Below are 15,412 nucleotides of genomic sequence, written 5' to 3' on the forward strand. Positions count from 1 at the left end.
TTTGTCGCACTTCCGTGTTTATTCCCTGTTCGTGTAAGCAACACTTTTCGTAATCACATTAGTATTTCCTTTCGCATTAGCACTTTTGTGAATATTATTGTACATGAGAAATGGTGATAAGTAGTGAGCGAATCATCTCTATTTTCTTTTTTTCAGAACGAAGAAATGGAAATGTTATTTTTCATGCGCCTATAGCGAACAGTACTTCAAATGTTTACATTTGAATCTATCAGTAGTAACTATTCATAAGGATAATAAAATATCTGAAGGTAATAAACGTACTAGAACATCGTTGCAAAATAGTTATGCTATTATTGGATACGAGTATGGTTCATTCAGCCTATTCTTTCATACATGAACATGCTAGAAGTAAATTTGCCCTATACTTAGACCTTTATTAAAATTTTCAATTTATTATTATTATTATTTTGCCATTTGCCTACATTGCCAATTCTGTGTTTTGAGAATCTTTTGGTAAATAATGAAGAAGTGTCGGGAATAGTAAGGGGGGAAAGAAGAATATTGAGTTTAAGTATAAAGAGGAAGAAAATGTGGTAGAAATATTGTCTGAAAAGCAAAGTAGCCTGATGAACGAATAAAAGATGCGAAGAAAGTAAATGAAAGAGGGCAAAATTGATTAAATAATTGCCAGATCAAGACTATAACTGCTAGGTATGGAAGCTTCTGAATTTAGGGCGAGTATCCTCTCAACGATGGCAGAATACCTATGATGAGGATGGTGATCTTATATGCAGATCGAACAAGAAAAGGAAAACGAATAACGTTTGAATACAAATTGACTTTGTGTTCCCTCCTTAGGTTATTACGTATCTACACGGGAAGAGAAGAAGAAGAAGAAGGAACAAATACAAGTGAAAAAAAATAACAGAAATGAGGTGTCGCTGAATTAGTCTGGTCTGCTTTGTGTTTTATTTGTAGAAGCATGCTCCTCAACTGAGCTTCAAATCCTCCTAAAACTCGGAAGTAAAATCAAGTAATCAGGAAAAACAGGTATTTAAAGTACTATAATTCCTATTTATAGTATACAGTATGCCCATCTACATATTTAAAATGTGTTGTGCAAAGACAGACACGCGTGAAGAAAGTGTCGTAGGAGATAGGTACCAAGAAGTTGCCTTTAATATCGTTGGAGTAATTAAGGGTATCGCATCGAAACGAGATACCTCCATTTATAAATCAATTAGTAGTCAGGCCACAAATCGTGTCAAATTTTAAAATACTTTTCTTAATTATTTTAGTTTTATGGATAATTACGTGTTAAGATTTGGAAAAAAAATAGTAAGACGTTTTAATGATTACCAAACCTTATTTTACCATTAACGCATTAGGTATATGCCTCATATAGTAAGGAAATAAATAGTTACGTCCAGTCGTGTACTCATATATTCGTACGGATCCCAAGTTCATCTATACCTATCTTTTAATATGGTAAATATTATTTTTGGATAACACCTTGTTCAAGGGAGGATAATCCCCGAAACCCCATCTTGCGTACGACACTGATTCCAGAACTTTGTTACTACAAGCTCCTCGCTAAACACATATTCACTTTAAAAAAATGAATAAGCTAAGGACAATGACAAACCTGAACAACTTTAGAATATGAGCCAGATATTGCCTGCGAATTGCCATTACATGAACTAAGACCTTCAGTGATGAGTAAACTTATTTCAGAAGGGACCCAAAGAAGAAAGAAAATACTTTAGATGGGCCAATATAATTTATTAAAAACTACAGTGATAGCCAATGCCTTATTCTTCAGATTAGGGATCTTGTCGCGGGCTGCATACACATAATTTTCAGGGGGTCAAAGTTTGTCCATCGTAATATATAAATTTGGATTCCCAGGAATTTTGACGCCACTAACTGCGCATCAAACTTCTGGTCTATAACAAAAGATTTGGAAGCAGTTATTAGTTAACACAATTTTGCAGAAATACTTGGGTCACTTTCTACATTTCTTTATATTCTCCATTACTTTGATGTTACTCACTAAAATTCAGAAAAGTGAAGGTGAGGTTAGAGAAGATCCTTAATAGACTCATAACAAACGTTCAAGATTTCTTTCATAAACTTTTTTTTTTTTTTTTTTTGTGGTGTGATGGTTAAGGTCATTTCAATCAGAAAAAATGTCCCACTTTTTATTCGTTATGTATTACCAAAATGCAGTTTCAGAGTTTCTGATTGGGATTCAAACTTCAAACGTCATGATTCAGGACAATGCTTTGTTTTGTTGTTCACCAGCTACTTTTTTCAGGAGGTTAGATATAAAACATAAAGTGACTCAAAACAGCGATGTATATTGCAATACAATTTTCTGCATAAAGCGAGGTGAGTTTGCTCTGCTAATTTTAGGTACAATCGTATGGTTTTGACTCCACTGTAGACACCATGTTTAATGTTAACCTACTGTCATAATGTAATCGGGACACAATATAAATTAAGGGGTACTGATACTTCGGAATAGAAAGCTAGAAACAACGGTTATGTTTTCTTCTAATATGTCCCAACTAAAAGCTGTGTGTCTTGCCATAGCTCTTTAGTAACTGTAACGTCAGAAAGTTTAATTTTAACACAATGACGGAATTTCAGTTCAGATAAAGCCAAGAAATACTATACTTAAATACGTCAATATGAAGTTCTAGTTATATTGCAACTGATATGGTCGAAATCTGTGAACAACTTTGTATGTAATTTCATATCTTTAGAGGCTAGAAGAAATAGATAAGAATCAGTTTAAGTTATGGAACAGAACAAACGCCATTTGGAGACAAAGAAGATATATATATATATATTGTTTAGGAAATGTTTTTGACCGAGTAAACTAATATATTTTGATACGATTGCCGAAGAAGGTTGGGAAAGATTGATAACTCTTTAGATTAAAGATCCAGACATTTTTGGACTATAAAGGAAGAGTTAGAATATAAGAAGAAAGAACAAAATGTAATTGGAAAAGAAGTTTGATAAGTGTTTCCCTTCACCCACCTTATTCAATACCTAGTCAGAAGACTTTTAAAAAATATCTATCTACTGAAGAGGAAATTTCGGTAGGTACAAGTACGTAGAAGAGTTACGTGTAATCGCATTGCAGATAAACCCAACACTGAAATATGGAAAGAAAATTTATAAAACGTTAGAAAATTTGAGGGAAAATAGTGAAGGAAATGGGATGAAACCAAAAGTTGGAAAGACGAAAGTAATAGTAATTAGAGTGAAGTGAACTGTATCTACTATAAAAATTAGAGGGAAAATATAGAACATGTTTAGTTTTACCTACTTATATAATGTTACTAATGTAAAGGTCTAGTCTAAAGTGTGAATGAGACGTAAAACCCTAGACTACGAGTGTGTGATTTCCTTTTTTCTCAGTTTTTTAAATTACAGATAAGAAAAAATAGAAATAAATTAGGATTAGAAATTAGATATCTGGGCTTTCATAATCTATTGTCATGTGAGCTCGTCTCGTATATAAGGGATGATGCCTCTCGGCGATTGCACTATACGAGGAAAGGAAAAGAAGAAAAGATTGGGGAAGGAAGAAAGCTGCCTGGAACCTGTATGTAAGGTACCATCCCGGCATTTGCCTGGTATGGATGAGGAAAACCCATAGTGCAGGAGAATTAGCATTTAACCCAGAACAAATTGGAACATAGACGACTGGTGTTGTATATTAACTATAACATGCTAAATTGCAACATACTAAAAATCCGCCAAAATCCAGTCACGGGAACATATTTATTTTCGCCATTTTCAAAATGACTGCCGCGGAAAGAGACAACATTTGGGAGTGGCTCAATTATAATTTTCTATAGTAAAGAAATCCGGGTTAAAGCTAATTTTCTTTGCTTATTTTGCTTTTTTCTATATAATGTGATACATTATGTTGCATTTCATTTAAATAAAGTCATTATAATAATTAATTTTTGTGTTTTGTTGTGTTTCAGGTATCAATAAAAATTAATAAAAAGTAGATCACTGAGAAATCCAAATTACTAAGTTATTCCAAACCACTTAAGAAATGGAGCCAATTACAAATGTTTGTATTGTATGTGAAAGTGAAGAACAAGCAGACAAACTATTTCAGTTAACAAAAAAAGGTGCTGAAGGAATTAATAGGGCTGCTAAATTACGAGGATTGACTATCAATGCCTCAGATAATAGTTTTGTTCACGCCTCCTGCCGCAAACGTTTTACGGATAAAAAAGACATTGAAAGATATTTAAGAAATTCTTCTGATGATGTGGAACCTGCAGTTAAGAAACGATGTCGTACAAGTGGGGGAGCTTTCAACAGCCAGACTGATTGTATATTCTGTGGACAAGTTGTTGATTTTAAGCATTTACCTAAATCAGAGTGCTTTACTGTGAAAACACACAATTTCTCTAAAACAATAAGTGATATTTGTGTTAAACGGGAAGATGATTGGTCTCTTGAAGTACAAGGACGCTTAGAATATTGCAGCAATGATCTTTTTGCCGCAGACTGTGTATATCACAATACTTGTAGTTCTAATTTCCGATCCGGTAAGTATATTCCTTACTCATATAGAAAAAAGACAGATGCTGCGAGCAAAAAAGTAGTAGTACCTGGAAGACCACAAAATGAGAAATTAACAGAAGCATTTCTCAAAGTATGTATTTTCTTAGAAGAACATCAGGATAATCAGTTTACTGTACGAGATTTAGTGGCATTGATGGAAGAACATTTAAAGGATTCTAGTGAAAAAGCATACTCTCCTAAGTACATGAAATCTAAATTGATTGATCACTTTGGAGAATATATATATATATTTGTGAGATGGAAGGTAATAAGGACATTGTACTTATTAGGGAATCTGTGAAGTCAATCATAAGAGATCATTACGAAAGAAACCGCTGTGTGGATGATGAAAATGAGAAGATAAGAATTATTGAAACAGCAGCAAGACTTATAGTAAGTGATATAAGAACAATGAACGTTGATAACAAAAAATTTTACCCTCCTGCTAGCAGCATAAATACTGAGAACATTCAGGATTTTTTGCCTCAAAGCCTACAAATACTTCTGTTTAAAATATTTACTGGAGATAATGAGTTGAAGATTGCTACTGTTGGTCAATGCATAATACAAGCCTGTAGGCCTAGAACTGTATTAGCTCCATTACAATTAACACTCGCAATTTGGCTACATACCCATTATCGTTGACGACTCCTTGTTGATGTATTACACCGTTTTGGGTTCTGCTCCTCGTACGATGAAGTCAAAAAGTTTGAACGGAATGCAGCGGTAGCAACAGGAGAAAAATTACTTGAACTAAATGGAAATGAAACAGTTATATTTGCGGCAGATAATGTTCATCATAACATGCAAACTTTAAGAGGTCAAGATACATTCCATGGCATGAGAATGATGGCTTCAATAACACCAAGCAATAAAAGACAGACACGACTAATTCCACGAAAGAATATTTCAGATGACGACGTGAAAGAAATGGCAACAGTTAACATGTGTGAGTTTATCAAGACCAACATATCGTCATGTTTATTGTTTGAAGAATTACCTAAGCTCCAAGAGAAAACCTCAAAAATAGACATCTTATGGAAGGCAGCGTGGCATCTCAATCCACGTACCCCAAACTGGTCAGGAACAATTAAAGGAATTCGCATTTCAGGCGAGGTTAAGAAATCTTCTGTAGTGATACTTCCCATCATAGATATGTCACCAAGTAACATGAACTGTATTCTGTCTACTTTGACATACATTGGCAATTTATGTAGAGTTCATAAGCTCACCCCAGTGATCACCTTTGACCAGCCATTATTCTGGAAAGCGTCGATTATCGTGAATGATAGTAGATACAAAACTGAATTTGCGGACACAGTATTGATGTTGGGGTCGTTTCACTTGTTAATGAATATCATAGGTGCGATTGGCACATTAATGGAAGGTTCTGGTCTAAATTGCATTTTCCAAGTTGTTCATGGAGAAAATACTGTGAGACACGTGATGACTGGCAAAGCTGTCTCAAGAGCTTTCCGAGGTTACATGTTAATTGACTGTTCTTTGACTTCTCTGCTACTTGCTGAAGTGTTGAATGAACAAGGGGAAGAATCAAAATCTGAAATTGGTGCAAGTATTTTAAACTTATATGAAGAGCTTATATCAAATACAAGGCCCATACATGAAATCGAAAAGTCCGAAACTCTATCTAGACTTCAAAACTTGCTGAAACGGAAAAAGTGTGATTTATGTGAAACCTCATTGACAAGTAAGTTGTGGGTAGAATATCAGTCAATGATAAGTACAATGCGTAAGCTGGTACAAGCAGACAGAAGTGGCTCGTGGTTGGTGCACTTGGAAGCTGTTCAGGAATGTCTACCAATAATTGGAGCAGCAGGTCATACTAACTATCTGAAATCTGTCCATCTGTACTTACAGGAAATGCTGAAACTTTCTGAGAAGCAATTACATGTATACAATGCATTTCTAAAGGGAGAATTTGTTGTATATAGGACAGGTACTTCATGGTGTGGCCTTGGATGTGATCTAGCTATTGAACAAATCTTGATGAGGTCACTAAAGACTACTGGCGGTCTCACAAGAGGAAGTGGATTAACAGAACTTCAGCGAGCAATTTGGGTACTTTCAATGCCAACAACTTGTGAGTACAGCATGGTTGTTCAGAATCTAGCAAGAATCGCACCATCAAGAAGCGAACAGCACAGAGAAATACATACATCAAGGATTCTGCAAGATAGATCTGATGGTAGAAAGATACTTGAATTTCTTCAGCAGTTCTCTCCTTTCACTACAGATCCATCGCTTAGGAACATCGTAACTGGGGTCACAGTTGATGAAAAGGTAGTAAACGTTCATGCTCTAAAAGAAGTAGGGAACAAAATTGTTGAAAAACTCGCTGGGAAGCTTGTGTTTTCTTATTCAATTCGAAGAGATAAAGCTGTTACTCTAAGTTCACACGAAAAAGTTACAATTGACGAAAAGGAGAAAATTGCCATAGATCCTGCTCTTTTGTTCCAGCGGTTTATCGTAGCTGCTACCAATACTGAAATGGATCTTGAACATGTTCTACAGTACGAACTCTGTGCTTTCCCACTATCCCTGTTTGAATCACCAAATCTCCTGCGAAAAGGACAAAAATCTCAGCTAGCTCATGCAATAAATGTACATGTTAGAAATAAGTTACAAAATACATCGAATAAAACGTCTCAGATAGAGACATTCTTACAAACCCATGCGCAAAGTAAAAAATATATCCTTGATGGCGGTTCACTGCTTTATAGAATACCTTGGAAGGCCCTTGACACCTTTGACACTATAGCAACAACATATGCAGAATTTACGATCAGGAATTATGGGAAAGCTACTATAGTGTTTGATGGTTATGAAGCTACTACTCCTTCAATCAAAGATTGTGAACATCGGAGAAGAGGCATGAAGTCACGATTCAGCCCATTGGTTAAATTCACACAGAATACTACATTCATAGGCAGCAAAGAAAAGTTTCTTCAGATTTCTGAGAATAAATCACAAATGATCAAACTCATATCCAATAAGTTGATTGAAAGAGGTTGTAGAGTTATCATAGCGGACGGTGATGCTGATGTAACTATTGTCAAGGAATCAGTTCAATCCTCAAAACATTCAAATACAATAGTTGTAGGAGAAGATACTGATCTGCTCGTGCTTCTTTTATATTATGCTTCTAATAGTGACTTCTCATTAGAATTTCGGAGTGACGTCAATCGCAAAAAAAGTGAAACTCAAGTGTATGATATACATTCCATTCAGGATGTGCTAGGAAAAGAAGTATGTGAATGCCTACTTTTCTTACATTCTTTCATAGGCTGTGACAGTACATCGCATATCTATGCTCTTGGCAAAACCACAGCATATAACAAGTTTCTACAGTATAGTGATTTAAGACAAATTGCCAAAACTTTCTGCACAAAGAACAAATCGCAAAAGGAAGTAGAAAATGCTGGGCAACAAGCACTTTTGATGTTCATGCGTGGCAAGAAAAATGAAACAGTACAAATGTTTAGAACTCGTATCTTTAAGGAAAAAGTTTCATCATCTAAGCGTTTTGTAAAACCAGAGCTTCTACCTCCAACAGATTCAGCACTTAAATACCATTCATTTAGATGTTATTATCAGACACTTGTGTGGAAAGAAGAGCATACAGGTGAAAATCCATGTTCATGGGGGTGGAAGTTGAGTGATAATCAATACTATCCAGTTCTGAGTGATTTACCCCCAGCACCGAGTTCTTTGTTATCTATTATCCGTTGTAAATGCACTAAAAATTGTGTAAGCTTGCATTGTACTTGCAGAAGCGTTGGTTTACATTGCAGTGATGTATGTGGCCAATGCCAAGAAACAGAGTGTGAAAACTGTCCTCAAGAACAGCTGAGAGAAAGTGATGTGGAAGACTCAGACATTGAATAGAGGGGCAAGTTCAAGTAACGTTTTATTAATTTGTTTGGGAGTTTTTTTTTCTTTTTTTCTTTTGTGATCAGCCTATTTTTGTATATTACGTAGAAAAGTAAGTTCTGTTCATTAAAAGATCAGCTTAAGTCTTGAAACTCCACCACTAATTTACTGGTATGTAAACGAAAATAAAAGTTCATAACTATATACTCATTCTGTTTATGTCCATTTGACTATAAACTGGTAAACTCAACAATTTTGCTTTCAAAGAGCTAAATCTAAATACTGATTCATTAGGTGAATAAAATTTACGAGTTTGTAATAATCTAAATGCTGTTACAATTAAATAATAGCAATTGTATAATTATATCTAAGGAAATTGAGGAGCATCTCGACGGTTATATTCGGTCGACGTTTTTGGACATTTCCCGTGAACGGATTTTGGCGGATTTTGTGTATGTTATAGGGGAAGCATATTAGTATATTGTGCCCAACTATCTCTTCTGTTCCAATTTGTTCTAGGTATCACCCTATATTTCCGTATTTCTCCTGCACTACCAGGAAAACTTCTCTCAGAGTGTCTGGCCTACAGAAGCTTTTTTCCGACCGAGTACCCTCATAGATAAAATAGAGATAAAGGATAAGAATAGAGAGCATTAACTGAGTGAAACTAAAAAAAATCAATGAGATGTGGTTAGCAAAATTTAAGTAGAAAATGATATTAGAGGTTATTAAAAAAGAAGAAAAAACTTGGGAAATTATTTGAGAAGAAAATGAAACGAAATCTTTAAGTTCTACGTCCCACGGTTATGCCGGTTAAGCTAAAAGAGACGGTGATTATGAGAAATGAATGAAATGGTGGAATGAAGAAAGTGGGAGAAATTGGAAGAATCTGAGAAAACCCACTTACACGGTGTTTGTCCACCACATTACTTGAGAAGAAATTACATTGTTAGAAATCAGATAGATGACAAACAAACAAAAAAAGAGAGAGATAGAGAGAGATGAAATTTTTAATTTAAGGTCCCATGGTAATGCTCTTTAGATTAAAGGATATACTTTTATTTTTAGTTTAGTTTAACGTTCCACGATTATGCACCAAGGCTAAAGGAAACGATGATAATGAACTAGGTGATTATGGTGGAATGAAGAAAGTAGAAGGAAACGGGAGAATCTCTAGAAAACCCACGCGCACGGTGAGTTGTCCACCACAAAGCCCTCTTGGCGGGAGCCGGGACCGAACCAGAAACCCCAAGCACCAGAGGTGAGCTTTCTACCATTGAGCCATCACATCCTCACAAAAAGAATCAGTTAATTTAAAAAATTAAACGATTACAAAAGGCTTGGTGAAATGAGAATGTAGAAGGAAACAGGAGAACATCGAGAAAACCCACGGACACGTCCTCCAAAAACTCAAATGGACTCCGATCGAGCCAGAGGTGAATATTCTACTAGTGAGCTACTGAGCCCCCTCTAAATTATTATTATTATTATTATTATTATTATTATTATTATTATTATTATTATTATTATTATTATTATTATTATTATTATTATTCACTGTGTATCAAGAGGGCATTGTATTGTACGAAACACTTGAAAGGCATTCTTTTGAGTGGTTTTGCACGGATGCTCAATGTATCTTCTTGTTTATAAGAAAACGAAAATGCAATAAAATTTAACTTTTCACTTCCATTTACTTCTCTCTTATCTTAATTAGTCATTCACTCCGTACTTAAGGAATCCTCTTACCCTAAATTCGCACTGAGCATATCTTTACAGTCTTCATTAATACTAATCTAGGATAAACAGTCTATTATAATGCTAAAAGAATGAGTTTATTGACCGTCATCAAGCGTTAAAGAATATTGTTAATATTTGCATGTTCAAGTAATGCAACAGAAAAGTGCTTTCTGCATTTCCGGGAAGATTGAACGCTTAGGAAGTGAAATGTGTCCGGTAAACGTTTATTCATTTTTTTTTATATGGGAATTAAAAAAACACTTTATATTTAGCAAATACTAATGTAAGAAAAGTTTTCTTTTTTCTTTCTTAAACATAGCTTACTAATTTTCACACTAGTTAACAGTCGGACTATATCGCAGTAATTTAGAATAAAAATATTCTAAATTACCGGAGTCTTTCTTAGCGATACTTTCGTCATTTCAGTTTACGGTTAGTATGTAAGTATCTCCGGTACGATTTCCGTATAAAAACATATTTATGAAATAGTGCTAAATCTTAATTTTAAATTAATTTTACATCACTAAGCTCTTCTAGCGTTGTTGTAAAGGCCCTGACTGACGATGCTGGATTGTAACTTGCCTCTCATTAAATAAAAACTCAATAACTTATTAAATTCTTCGAAGCCCTTGTTTTCTGACCCTTAAGAGCCTGATATAGTAAAAATAATGCAAAATTTTTTTGCTTGTTTTTCATAAGTGAAAGGAGATAATGAAATGCAAGTTACACAATCGTAGATAATGCTATTCTACAACAGCAAATATGAACCTGTTGCCATCCATAGAAATTACAGTGTTGTCAGAATAACGTTTCCCCCAAATTCTAAATTAAGGCAGCGAGTAGAGGAACGAACTCAACTGCATTTGATTACGTATCATGTTGTCTTGGAATTCTATGAACTACTTTTTAAATAATGTTTGTATTTAATTTGTAATAAACAAAATAGTTTCAACATACAGTTATTAAAATTAAATAATAATGTTATTTAAAAAGTAGTTTACAGAATACGGAAACAACATAATACTAATCAAATGCAGTTGAATTCGTTCCTCTAGTCACTGCCTTAACTTAGGTTTTGGGGAAATGTCATTTTAGAAACACTGAAAACACTGAAACACTTTCGATTCATATTTTCTGTTGCAGAATAACATTAGCTATGATTGTAGCAAGTTGCGTTTCAATATCTCCTTTCACTTATGAAAAATAATGAAAAGAAAAATGGTAAATTTTGTATTATTTTTAGTATGTCGGACTCTTAAGCAGTTAAGGACGCAGTAATTCCGTACCCGATTAACGTTTCTGATTACTTCACTATCGGTTATTGTGACCAGTTACTTTATTTGACAGGAATAGACTTAGTGACGTATCTTAAAAACTACAAAGTTGAAGATTCTTGAACGATTGCTTAGCTTAAACTACGTAAATTTAAATGTATTGACATTTGCCAGGGAAAGAAACAAACTTTTTTTTTTCTTTCTTCGTTCTTAACTTTGTTTCCATAGTTGATCATGGACAAGTTCCAGATGTTACAATGAATCAAGTTCCTCACTCTCTCTCTTTCTCATTACAACTATGATATTTGAACAGAAACACGATACTAGTTTGGTAAGTTTAACCTGATTAATGTTGTTTTGACTTAATTTGTCAAACATTTATATGTATATCCGATGTTCGCACAGGATTTCGTTAATTACTTATTTCTTACAGGAAGAGCTGACAAGTTTTGTTGATTTTTTGTTGTTGTTCTGGTTGTCAACGAGTTTCTACCACTATAAAAAAAAAGTAATAAAACCAAATCTAAGAAACCGAACTGAGTATATTAAGATATTTGAAAGATGAGATACAGTATAAACGGGGAAAAAATCGACAGTAGGCCTTATTTACAAAGTATTTTAAAACTTAGTAATCATAAGAGTACCAGATTATTCTCTTTCTGGTTGTTCATAATCAGCAATAAAAAAATAAGGATAATTTTGATTATCTTTACAAAGGAAGCCTCATTATGTCATCTCACTTGTCAATTATTGGAAATTGATATATTGTTCTGAACCGGTATTTCTCGAAAGGCACGTCGTGATAGGAATGCGATGCGTAATTTAAAACTGTGACGCGAAACACAATTTTGTTCAAATAAAGAGGCAAAATCAAGTTACAATTTTTTACAAGGTGAAGTATTGGTTGCTGGTATCTATTATGTAAAACAAATCTAGCTTGTTTTATCTTTTTTTCTTTTCTTTTTCTTTTACTGTATTGTAGTTTTGTAAAACAAGAATATTGAAAACATGTTTCACGTGCTTTGGAAATCGATATTCAAGATACCAATGCTGATAGGAATACCATTTATAATAGGAAAGAATCCTGTATGATTCTAGTCTATGCTGTCAAGCCTCTACTTTGAAAAAAAAAAAAAAAAAACATTTGACGTTGGCACAAATTAAAAATTAAATTTTTTCTCATTCTGATTGTGCCGCGAAATTGAATCTTTAACAAAATTGTGCCACAGCGTACAAAATTTTGAAAAATGTATTCTAAGCTATGACTAGCACATGACACGTAATGAAATTTAGTAATTATAATTTAAAATTAGCTCCAGATTATTTAATATCTTTATTTTTTTAATCTTAACTATGATGTTAAACGAAATTTATATAATTGCTCTTCAACTAACTAGATAAATGGTGAGAGTTCGTATCTTGTTAAAATTGTTGGAGCAGTTTTCTAGCCTCATTCTTTTCAGTGTAGTTATATGTTCTTTGTAATGAAAGATTCGACAACGTTGTATCTGGGCTAACCTGTCCTATTTCTCCAAACAACGTTCATGTGGGCTAACCTGTCCTATTTCTACAAACAACGTTGTATCTGGGCTAACCTGTCCTATTTCTACAAATAAGACTTAACACTTAAGAGTTTAGATTTTGTTTCTTGTGACACATGGTCTCAAAAATGTCATACATGTGTATGTGAACTGTATTGTTTCGTAGATGTTTCTACAGTTTCATAGAAAATTCTTGGTTTCCTATTTTGGGTAAGAACATGGTTCCAAATGCCGAAGCGAAGTAAAACTATGGATGATAACGTCCAGATCTCACACTATATGCACAAAAAACACGTTTCCTCTTGATCATTTCAGATTCCATTTGACCATTGCCCGATTATAGAATATTAAACGATCTTTTTCTTTTCTGTATTTCTTCCAGGTCCAGTCCCCTTCCATTAAGAGGTTATTTTATTATGACACAGATCAGTGGCATCTCAGTTAGATGACGTCTTTTAAATATGCTATTTCCATACTTCACAACAATAGTCCACAACACAATCACTTTTTTAAGAAAAAAAAATATATCATCAATCGTAATCACACACAAATAACGAAGAACAACCAAAATACGAAGAATACCTCACCTTTGGGGATTATTTCCAAAAGATTTCACAAGTAGAAACTGGTGTTTTGTTCACTTATACGATACAATGCACTAACTCTACTATATAATATACTTGATGTCACTACGAATGAAACTCACAAAACACAAATACAATGCATACGTGTCTGTGACTATATAGTTGCGGAAGCTGCCTCCCCTCCTCCCCTTTCGCCGACCTGTCACGGCACATGTGAGAGAGAGCCCTAGTTCGCTTATGAAATGTGGAATCCGAGGGCAAGATGGCGCTAATTAGGGACACAGTAATTAAAAAATCCAAAAGAGTGATAACTTCCATCGCGGAACGGTTGGCTGTTGATATGTAACAGTGCACCCACATGGCAGCAGGGAGGAGGGGAGGACTTGAAATTGCCCCTCTTTCTCTTTATTTCCCTTCTGTTTGCTTCTTCTTCTTTCATCAAGAAAGAAAAGAAGAAATTGTTACGCTATCCATCGTCAGTGGTCGGAACATCGGAAGCTCCCAAGGCGGAAACTTTCCGGACAGTTGGACATAGCTGCACGCTTCAAAATTCTTTACTGATACAAATCATTTTCTTTCTAAAGACAAATAATATTCATTCAATGTCTATTTCAATTGTTTTTTTTTTTTTTTGTATTTTTCTTTTTTTTTTTTTTTGTCATTTTTAAATGATTATACATACCTAGGTATATTATTTCTTCTCGGAGCAGCAGTTTATATGAACATAATTTTCTGAAATCAATGTAATTTTCAATCTGTATCGTTTTGAGAAACATTTTACTGTCTGTTTCAGATTTAGAATTTTGGGAGGGGGGAACATAAGAATTGAACTTAGGACAATAAAATGACGAAATTAAATTTTAGATTTTGAATTTGTCTTACCATTTGTTTTATTTTTAACTTATACCTTTTAAAGTGACTGGAAATTGTTCTAAAAATTTACTCTGATTTGATTTTCAATACTAAATGGCTAATTGAGCTATCGTTGTTGCATGAAAAAGGACACTCTTTGCTCTATGTAAGGTGTCTCTTCGTTATCAATACAAGGTAGATAGAAAACAACCAAAATTCTGCACTCAGAATTTTTAAAAAATAATAAATATTAGAATAAGGATTAGAAAAACCATTGACAGAAATCAAGGATATAGTTATGGATATAGTAAGTGATGATTTTATTGACGTCCTGGGAGCAAATTTCAAAGAAAGAAAAATATGACCATCCAGGACGAATTCTCCGTTCATGTTCATGTAGGTAACCAGTATTTTTCGCAACAGTAGTTTACACCCCTATGCATTAAGTGTAAATCTACTCCTCTCGAATGTTATCAACGAACTTAACCTCTTTCTGCATGATTTTTTTCTTTTTAAGCGAAAAAAAATAATCAGTATTGGAAATCCTCATATGGGAACTTGGAAAATGAATTAAAACTTGAATTTTAGATTTTTCACTTAATTCCGACGAGAAATAAGTAAGTGCCATATAAATGACACGCTTACAACTCACAAAAAACATGCCAGATGACACCAAAAGTTCTTATTCATACACGTCAATATCTCACATAGCAGACAAAACAGTCATTTGATGCCTTTGATAAATCACAAAAAACCTAAAAGTGAAAAAAGGGTATGTGCCATATATGGCACGGCATGCGGTAAGGGGTTAAAAAGTTCGTTGGTGACTTCTCTACGTTGACCCTCCATTCCATAAAGGGTCAAAAATTAACTGAGAAAGTGATGGAATTTTTCGCATCACTCTTACCGTTCCCGAGATATTGGCCAAACAATGGCCGATTTCCGGAGATTTAAGGAGCCTATTTCG

At 34.2% G+C, this 15,412-nt stretch overlaps 1 protein-coding gene across 1 annotated transcript in view; it reads right to left on the reverse strand.

The window, feature by feature from the left end:
• LOC145664643 (protein singed-like) overlaps nt 1–13,790 on the reverse strand; it is a 33,340-nt gene extending 19,550 nt beyond the window's left edge. The window contains exon 1 of the mRNA XM_081731476.1: nt 13,597–13,790. The gene's annotated coding sequence lies outside the window, so the exon portion shown is untranslated. The remainder of the gene's footprint in view (nt 1–13,596) is intronic.
• Nucleotides 13,791–15,412: the final 1,622 nt, after the last annotated feature.

This window comes from Thermobia domestica, chromosome 11 (assembly GCF_964235325.1).
Source record: "Thermobia domestica chromosome 11, izTheDome1.hap1.1, whole genome shotgun sequence".
In the NCBI taxonomy this organism is placed as follows: Eukaryota; Metazoa; Arthropoda; class Insecta; order Zygentoma; family Lepismatidae; genus Thermobia; species Thermobia domestica.